The 9,209-nt window shown below is 46.4% G+C and overlaps 1 long non-coding RNA gene across 1 annotated transcript; it reads left to right on the top strand.

Annotated features, from left to right (window-relative positions):
* Nucleotides 1-875: 875 nt before the first annotated feature.
* LOC133748404 (uncharacterized) lies at nt 876-6,565 on the top strand. Its single transcript, XR_009864453.1, has 3 exons — nt 876-1,143; nt 2,771-2,992; nt 5,260-6,565. It is a non-coding gene; the product is annotated as an uncharacterized LOC133748404 (long non-coding RNA).
* The last annotated feature ends 2,644 nt before the right edge of the window (nt 6,566-9,209 follow it).

The following is a 9,209-nucleotide window of genomic DNA, read 5'->3' as shown; positions in this document are numbered from 1 at the left end:
TCCAAAGGTTTGGATGCTTTGGGGTTGGAGACCTGCCTCCAAATCCCATCACCTCTTCCTTGGTACTGAACTGGGCGCCCAGGGCTACCTTATCTGGACTCCTCTCTCTTCATCTCTAAGATGGAAATAGCAGCATCTGTTATTGACGGTATGAGTAGTCTTGTTCTAACCCATTGATCACACACTCATTTCGTCCCTGTCTGTGTGCCGGGTCATGGGCCAGGCTGTTTGGGGTGTTTGGATGCAAAGCTCTTTGTTGGCCCTGTTCTCAGGAGAACACACAAATTCCCAACCTCGGAGCTTCTTCCCATTGCTAATTGCACCGCACTGTGACAGCTGTGCCTTTCCTGTTTGGTAGTTGACGAATCAATCAAAAGATGCCTTTGTAGTGTAGTGATTTGGGGGTTGCTTAAGTGCCTGATGGAATGTGTGAGCCTGACAGCTCCCATGGGGGTGGGGAGCAGACTCTCAGGCGTTTACTACAAGTTGTTCCAGGGGTGCCCCGCCCATACCTACTCCAGAAAACCACCCAGCAAGCTGGAAATTCCAAGGTTCCATGGTAGTGGCTGTGGATAAAAAGACCAGTGTTGAGGCCATTTTGTATACAGATGCCCATGACATTGCTGTCATCCCCCAGCCTGGGCTGCTTTGCCTTGTTCCTCTCTCTCTGCCAATCATTCCTGTTCAGAACTCATCTGACCTCTCTCCCATGGCTCGCCATCGAAGCTCTGTTCTCGCCAGGGAAGATTGCGTACTTTGCTTGCTCGGTGCATTCCTGGAAAGGACTCAGCATCTGCTAACAATGAATTGAGCAACCTCTCTGCAGAAAACATTTGGTTTTCCAAAAATAACCTGTAATGTGGAGTAGTCACTTACTGAGTGCCTTCTGGCCGCTGGGCAGGGTGAAGGATGAGGGCGGGATTGGGCGTCAGTACTAGGAAGCACTATCAGGACCGAGGGGCTTCAGAGTCAAGTTGAGGGAGATAGTCATGTCCATGTCTCCGAATCACGCAAGAAAAAGCAATAGCAGATAATCAAGATGCAATCCAAGGCTGGAGCCTTCCAAGCAGGAGCAAAGGCGCCCCGATCGTAGGGGCCAAACCAACACCACCGAGAAGCAACTCTCGAGCTGGACAATGCAGAGTAAGTTTTGCTTTTCCTTTTGTTTTTAAAAATTAATTCATTCACCTGAAAGTCAGCATTACAGAGGGGGCGGGGAGAACAGAAGGTCTTCCATCTGCTGGTTCACTCCCCAAATGGCTGCAATGCCGGGACTGGGCAGGGCCAAAGCCAGGAGCCAGGAACATTCCATTTCATCTCCCACATGGGGGCCAGGGACCCAAGTACTTGGGCTATCCTCTGCTGCCCTCCCAGGCCATTAACAGGAAGGTGGATAGGAAGTGGAGCAGCCAGGACTTGAACAAGCATCCATGTGAGATGCCAGCGTTATAAGTGGCAGCTCAACCCACTGCACCACAACACAGGACCCAAGAAGTTTTTTGATAGACAAAAATATAGAGCTGGTGCCCCTGGCCAAGAGAACACCATGATCAAGGGCATAGAGTCCCCAAAATGCACTTTGTACTGGGAATGATAGGGACATGGCCAAGATAGAAGGCCTGGTTATATATACATATAGAGGATATCTACCTATTACATATTATATTTATGGAGGCCTAGTGAGGAATACAGCTCATGCATTGACAGTAGCAGTCACAGAGTGGGTATTGTGCAATGAGTTAAGCAGCTGCTTGAGATGCCAGCATCCTATATCAGAAGGCTGATTCAAGTCCTAGCTCCTCAGCTTCCAATCCAACTTCCTGCTAATGCACCCAGGACACCATAAATGATGGCCCAAGTACTTGGGTCTCTGCCATCTCTATGGGAGATCCAGATGAACTTCTGGGCTCCTGACAGCAGCGTAGCCCAATCTCGGCTATTGCAGGCATCTGGGGAGAGTGAACCAATAACCAGAAGAGTCTTCTCTCCCTCTCTCTCTCATGTTGCTTTTCAAATGATTAAATAAAACTTTTAAAAATTATATCTGTCATTATACTCATACCAGCCATTTGGGGAGTATTTATTTTCTTCCAGCTTCGCAGTAGGTATTTTGTTGGCAACATTAATCTGTGTTAACATGTGTTAAGGATGGCGCAGGCTTTGGTGCTGTGGTTAAGATGCTACTTGGATGCTTTCAGCCCACACTGGAACACCTGGGTTTGAGTCCTGGAACTTACGGTTCCAGCGTCCCACTAATGCACACCTTGGGAGGCAGCAGGTGACAGTTCAAGTCCTTGGGTCCCTGCTACCCACGTGAGAGATCCAGATTGAGTTCCAGGTTTCTGGCTTTGGCCTGGCTCAACTTCAGCTGTTACCGGCATTTGGGGAGTAGACCAATGGATGGAAGAGCTATGTCTGCCCCTTGTCCCTGTGTCTCACTCTCTTTCTGCCTTTAAAATAAATAAAAATCGATCAATCAATTATTTTTAAAAGCCGTACCTATGTAGTCTCTAAAATACTCAGTCCTCTACGTCCAGCACAGTACCCCTCGTCCAGGAAGCCTTTTGGGACCTTTTCTTCTCTAAGATGTATTTATTGACTTGAAAGGCAGAGTTAGAGAGAGGGATCAGAGACAGAGAGAAGAGAAATCTTCTCTTTGCTTCCTAAATGATGTAACAGCTAGGGCTGGGCTGGGCTGAACTCCATCCAGGTCTCCTTGTCGGTGGCCAGGACTTTACTAGATTAGAGTCATCTTCCACTGCTTTCCCAGGTGCATTAGCAGGGAGCTGGATTGGAAGCTAAGCAGCCAGGACTGGAAGCGTTGTTCACGGGATGCTGACATCACAGGCAGCGGCTTACTGAACCAGCTATGCCCCAGTACCACTTGCTGCGTCTTTTCAATCCCCTCTGCTGTTCACACTTCTCTGATCTGGGCCAAGAAGAAGCGCAACTTGTCAACATCCTCTGAGGCCAGAGATCATCTTGGGCCAAGGTAGGGAGAAGGCCAAAGTGTTGGGAAATCTCTGCCAGGGCTCTGGTCTGTCCTTACACACACACTCTGACACACACACATACACACACACACTCACACACACATACACACCCACCCACCACACTCTCACACACACATATACACACCCACACACTCACGTGCACACACATACCCACCCCCCACTCACACATGCACACTTACACAATCAGCCCATCCACATCAGCTCTCCATCCCTTTTTTTTTTCCCCTTCTTCGTTCTAAACCTCCACATCAAGACTGAATTCCTGCTCCCACAACCACTTTCTTCTCTACAGAATGTTATCATGTTGATGAAAACCTGCCACGATCCATCTCTCATTGTCTCTTGACTCACTCTTTCCACATTTTCAGATATCGGGGGTTTAGGGCTTTTTAAAAAAAATTCATCAAGTATTTAAATCAATCTCTCTTTATTGATAGAGACTCAAGGCTGCTGATTAACTTTTCAATCAAAGCTGCCTGCAACACACCGGCTGGTGCAGGCAACAGCAACTGCAGCCGTGGCGACAAGAGAAGTCGTTATTTAGCTGACTTCCTCCGGGTTTCGCGTTGCCCCCCTTTTGCTGAGAAAACATCAGGGTTGGCCTCAATGCCATTGCACAAAGTTCCCCAGGAAGATAACTTAGACTTGCTTTAGCCAAACCCAAGTTTCCTGCATGCATCAGGGTTCACCAGAATTTCTGGAACAGAGCTACTATATGCAGAGTTTGAGTAAGGAGAAGAAAAACCCTAAAGGACAATAGAGCTGTTTTCTCCTACTTTTGAAACATTTGGGAGAGTCAATTAATATGCCTTTAATAGAATCACAAGTCTTTGATGGCTGGATAAATGGAGATATGAGGGGGCTTCAAAAAGTTCATGGTACGCATGGGTCTCAACATTTTTTTTTAACCAAACATTTTTTTACGCATGTCCCAGCACTGATCAACTTGAATCCCGGCTGTACCACTTCCCATCCAGTGCCCTGCTGGTGCACCTTGGAAAGCAGCAGCAAAAGGCCCAAGTGTTTGGGCCCCTGCCACTCACCTGGGAAACCCAGATGGAGCTCTGGGCTCCTGGCTTTCACTAAAAAAATTTAAAAATTTTAAAAATTCACCAAAATAAATATGTCTTTTGATTCCCACTTCCCTTGAACTTTGTGCAGCTCCCTCATACAGAGTCTGTCTTGAGAGCAGACAGCACTCTGAGTGTTTACCCAGGAAGACTGAAGGGAAAGCAGAGAAAAACAGCGACTGTAACAGCAACAGTAAGAGCGAACAGATTGATTTTCATTTTTATTTAAAAGACAGACAGAGACACACTAAGAGAGAAAGAGGGATCTTCTATCCACTGGTTCACTCTCCAAGCGCACACAACAGCCAAAACTGGGCTCAGCCAAAGGTAAGCGCCGAGAACTCCCTCTGGGTCTCTCACATGGGTGGCATGCACCCAAGGATTTGAGCCATCAACCTGCTGCCTCTCAGGGTGCATATTAGCAGCAAGCTGGATTGGAAGCAGAACCAGGACTCAAACCAGGCCCTCCAGTATGATACACAAGGGTCCCAGGCAGCGGTTTGGCTGTTGTGTCAAACACCCATGTGCACTAATAAAAGCCAAAGTATACCCAGCGCTTACTCTGGAGCTGGCTCTGCTGCCTGCCCATCTGTGATAGCCTAGCCCTATGTATGCAAGGATTTTTATTCTCTATGGTTTACCATCGAGAAGACATAAACCTAGAGATGTTAAGTAGCTCATCAAAGACCACAACCAGTAAATGGCAGTATTAAGGCACTAAAGCAGGCACTCTGACCCAAGAACCCATTCTCTTCTTAAATACTAGCCCACTGGGTTCAGGGTCTTATCTGTGTTCACTGAACACTCATGGAGGACAGTGGCTTTGTCATCTTCAGAGGTGCCCAGCAGATTGGCACATGGTAGGCACTCAACAGTTGTTCTTTCAGTACCTAAGTGTCTAATCTGGACCAAACCAGTTCTACCTTAGGGTTAAGTCAATGAATGAGGTATCCAAATCCTCCTGAGACATAATTTAGAATACCTGGGCACTCTGCTTGAATTCTTGGTGCCGTGACAAAACTCAGCGTTCCCCAGGTCTTTACCTAGAGCGGATTCTCTGGTTTTTGAAGGAGCAGCTCATTCTACTGTGTCTGGAGTGCTAAGTAGTCGTGGTCACCACCGCCAAGGAGTTGCCCTGCGTGTAACCTGACTTCCTTTTTTTATGAATCCCCAAGGACATGTTGGTCCCCATATGGAGATCACCAAGGGAGACACAGAGAGAAGAATTTTCCCTTCAATCATGCCGCCGGTTTGATGGGGAGCCTACTTTATGGAAAGTCCATCTCTCCAACTTTAGTCTAATCTAGGAGTGTTTTTAAAATATTTTGCCTGCCATCAACATCAACATCAAAATGCCTCTCTTGATTGCAGACCTCTCAGAGGTGAGCCTGAGCTCCTTTGTGGTTGAGCAGGTGGCCCACAGCAGGTGGCTGGCTGTTTCCAGCTACAATTCTCTAGCATCCTTCACGGATCCTCTGTAAGTTCCTGGTCCTTTCTGGGAGATGGCTTTTCCCGGCTTCCCAAGGAAGAAGCTGGGTGACCTCCGCCTGGACCCCTATGACAAGGGGTGATGTTCTGTGATGCTTCGGTGACAGTAGCTCAACTGGTTTCACCTAGCTCACACTTAGAGTGTGGTGAAGACTGGCTGGGGCCCAAGCAACCTGGGAAGTTGGTGGCCCTGCAAGAGACACCATTTTGACTGAGGAGCGAGAGTCCTTTAGGAACAGTTGATCCAAAGCAGGCAGGGATGCACACAGCCCCTGAAGGCACCAGGCGGATCTTGCCAAACCACATCACAGTACCCGCCCTCTTCAGCGCCAGGAGCCTTTTGTCAACAAACGTAAGGAAGAGCTTCTGACAATGACAGCCAGTTCTCCTGGACTCAAGTTTCCATCGTCACAGTGATTTCTATTCTCATTATTTAATTTCCTTCTCATCAGACAGAATAAAATACTTAATACCACTCCCAGCTCTGCCAAAGTCCAATGGCCCCAGTGCTTTGTTTCTGACTTATATAAAAGTTCAAGTTTCCTCTTCCCTCGCTCAAATTTCTGCCAAAACAGTCATCAGCAATGAAATTTGTGAAGATAATTAGCATATCAGATATCTCTAATAAGCTAATCATATCTTGCTTGGATTATGCTTCTCTGGTTTGCTGCTATTAATCACAAATATTGTTCATGTCATGTGAAATATTCTTGTGGGCAGATCTTTTATGCTTGAAGGGTTCTAGTTAGAAGTCTTCAGCTATGGATGTGGGTCCCCTCTAACACACACGCCAGTGTACCCACAAGAGGCAACAAGACACCATTTTGTTGAACAGGGTTAACCTTCAGGGAGAACAGAATTAAGGGAAATAATTATCCATTCACACTGAGCTGGCTACGAAGAAATTGAGATGATCACCTTCTCAGAACTCACAGGAAAAACATAATGTAGTTAATATTAAATAAAGGGATTGGGCAACCTTGCCTCTTTTTACAGTGTGTGCTGGTCCTGTTTTGTTTATGATTAATGAATGACTCACCTTGGGCCGTGTTCTGCTCAGTGCATACCTCATTATGAATTTGAAGAGGTCATTTGTCCCTTAGATTTAAAACAAAAAACCTCTTTGTACATTCAGAAGGTTAGGAGTTTGATATTGGTGCAAAACGAGGCCAAAGAGAGCTCAGAGCTGTGTCCTCTGGGATGTTGGTTGTTATTGTTCCTGTTTGGCTTTCCGAATTTGGAGACAAATTCTATGCTGGATTTCTGATGCTAAAACAGATCCTAAAATGATGCGGTTTGGGCCCACCTGATCAGTGGCAGCAGTATTGCCCCACAATGCCATGGATGAGATGGGTTTCGTGTCGCTAGGACCCACACACAGAAAGGCAATTCTTTGCTTTCAAAGAAGGGATTTTGGAGATGAGTTCCAATGGCACAAAACAAATGAAAATAAACTGAATCTGAGACCCAAGAGCCCAAATATGAGTAGGGCTCTTTCTTTTCCCAAGTTGTCACCAGACTCTGTTTTAATATCTTCATTTCCTCTTTGAAGCTGTTTTCATTATGCTTTCATTCCATTCATATTTATGTGTCAGAGTGAGCAATCGTTTGTCATGTAATTTTCCAGACCCTACAAAACTCAACTTTGATGCACAAGGTCATAACGGGGTTTAAAAAGAAAACTGTATGCTTAATTTTGCAAGGTTTCTGATAAACAAACCCTCGGGTAAAGAAATATGTACCTCTTTATCGTTCTGCACATGCTTATTTTGCACACACACATACACATTAATACAGTGGAGGAGACTTCAAAAATTTTGTGGAAATGGAAATAAAAGATAAAGTGAATTTTCCAGGAATATTGGAGGAAGATAGGTAGGTGGGTGATAGATAATAGAAGATAGATAGATGGATAGATAGATAGATAGATAGATAGAGAATAGCTCAGTGTTCAGGTATCGATTGTGCTTTTAAATTCAACTAGGGGCTACTACCCAGGAGAGGGAGCTTGTGTGCCAGGACACAACCCCACGTTGGGCAATGAGCACTTTCACAATCTCCAGCACTCCCAGCAGTGCAGACCCAAGCTTGTGGGGTACGCACCTGCGGCCCCAGCACCGCTCAGTTAATGATCTTTCCACAGGGCTAGGTGTGCTCACTTATGCATTCAGATGAGGGTTCGCCGTGCAGAAATGAAAGCGCGTGCATGAATGGACCTTGGCACTTGACCACGGGTACCCCGCTTCATGGTAGATATAACTCATTAGTCACCTAGCCAGCCCTTTTTTTTCTAAAGTCAAGTTATTTCTTTATGTGTGAGAGCAAACGTGTCCTTTGATCAGAGCCACTGAGATGGAATTAAGTAACAGTGAATCGCAGAGGTTCGAGCCATATTTCCGGCTCCATCACCAAGTAGCTGTGTGATGCTGGCCAGGCCATTTCTCTTCTCTGGGTTTCAGCATTGTTGTAAAATGAGGGTTTTCACTGAGATAGGCATGAAAATCCCTTCTTACTGTCAACGCTCCATGATTTTTCTTCTAGACTGGGTTTCTCTCCTGCCTCTGTTCCGTGAATCTGTTCAAATACAAGAATAACTAACACCAGGTAAGAAAACACCTCTACTGCAAGGTGTCCTCTTGGTGAAGTTCTAATCTTGCTGCTTCACTAGCTTAACTCAGAAGAGCAATGCTTTGTCCTTGTCCATGACCTCCATTTGTCACAGAGTCAGAGACCTAGGAGCACCTTTTGTGCATTAAATACATTTGGATTTTTAAAATATTTTTAAATTTTATTTATTTGAGAAGTAGAGCCACAGTTAGTGAGAGGGAGAGACAGAGAGAGAGAGAGGTCTTTCGTCCATGGGTTTGCTCCCCAAATGGTTGCAAAGGCCAGAGCTGAGCTGATCCTAAGCCAGGAGCCAGTTACTTCTTCTGGGTCTCCCAAATGGGTGCAGGGGCCCAAGGACTTGGGAGATCTTCTACTGCTATCCTAGGTCATAGCAGAGAGCTGAATCAGAAGAGGAGCAGCCAGGACTTGAACCGGCGCCCATATGGGATGCCAGCACTACAGGCGGAGGATTAACCTACCACACCAGCCCCCTAATGTTTTTCTTCTGTTACAATCTTTAGGTGTCCTCAGCTCAGTAACGGACTGTATCACTCCAGTGGCAACAAACAAGCAAATCTATAAGGCTTACAACTAGAAATAGAGAGCTCTTAATTTCCAGAGTTCATCCGTGAAAATATAATAACGAATTGGAAAGACAGAGGAGAGAGGGATTCCCCATCTGCTGGTTTACTCCCCAAATGCCTGAACTAATCATGGCAGGGCCTGTTGGAAGCCAGGAGCCAAGAACTCAGTCCAGGGCTCCCGCATGGGTGGCTGGGAGCCAACTCCTTGAGTCATCACCTGTGAGCTCCCAGGACGAGCGTTAGCAGGCAGCTGGGACAGCAGAGCCCGGACTCAAACTCAGATACTCCGACGTGGGATGCGGGCGCCCCACCCACAAGCAGCACTTAAGCATCGCACCAAATGCCCACCTTCCTCCTCGTATTTTTGTTAAAGACTTATTTATTTTGAAAGCAGATTCCCTCTCTCTCTCTCACACACACACACACACACAGACTTTCCATCACTG

This window comes from Lepus europaeus, chromosome 19, assembly GCF_033115175.1.
Source record: "Lepus europaeus isolate LE1 chromosome 19, mLepTim1.pri, whole genome shotgun sequence".
Taxonomy (NCBI): Eukaryota; Metazoa; Chordata; class Mammalia; order Lagomorpha; family Leporidae; genus Lepus; species Lepus europaeus.
This window is presented reverse-complemented; position numbering and strand designations above follow the sequence as displayed.